This window comes from Fukomys damarensis, unplaced genomic scaffold (genome assembly GCF_012274545.1).
Source record: "Fukomys damarensis isolate Sample0158 unplaced genomic scaffold, DMR_v1.0_HiC HiC_scaffold_26, whole genome shotgun sequence".
Lineage (NCBI taxonomy): Eukaryota > Metazoa > Chordata > Mammalia > Rodentia > Bathyergidae > Fukomys > Fukomys damarensis.
In genome coordinates, this window is record NW_022900938.1 from 23,998,779 (window position 1) to 23,999,197 (window position 419).

Below are 419 nucleotides of genomic sequence, written 5' to 3' on the forward strand. Positions count from 1 at the left end.
GGATCCCGCGGTGCGGGGCCGCCCTCTGGCCTGGCCTGGGAGCCGGACGAGGGCTCGAGTGGCCGACCCTGTCGTTCACAGAGAGCGCTCTGAGGGTTTCACGCCCACCGCTTTCTTTTAACTCTTCCTGTGTCTCTTCCTTGTTCGGAGCGAGGGCGGTGTGGCACGCTTTCACTTGGCTGGTGTTTGTGTGTTTTAAATTAAAAGCCTCCTGAGCCTAGAAGGTTGGTTCTGATGCCAAGGAAGGGTGAAGGAGAAACCTTGGGTGGTGTGGGCAGCAGCTGGCTTAGTCTCGTCCAGTGAGGAAACCACGGCAGTTTACTATGGGGAGAGGGAAAGCAGGCGCCTGGACCCTGGCCTTCCCTACAGTGTGTGGACTACATGGAAACTGTCACCAAATCTTCTAGTTTTTCAGTTCT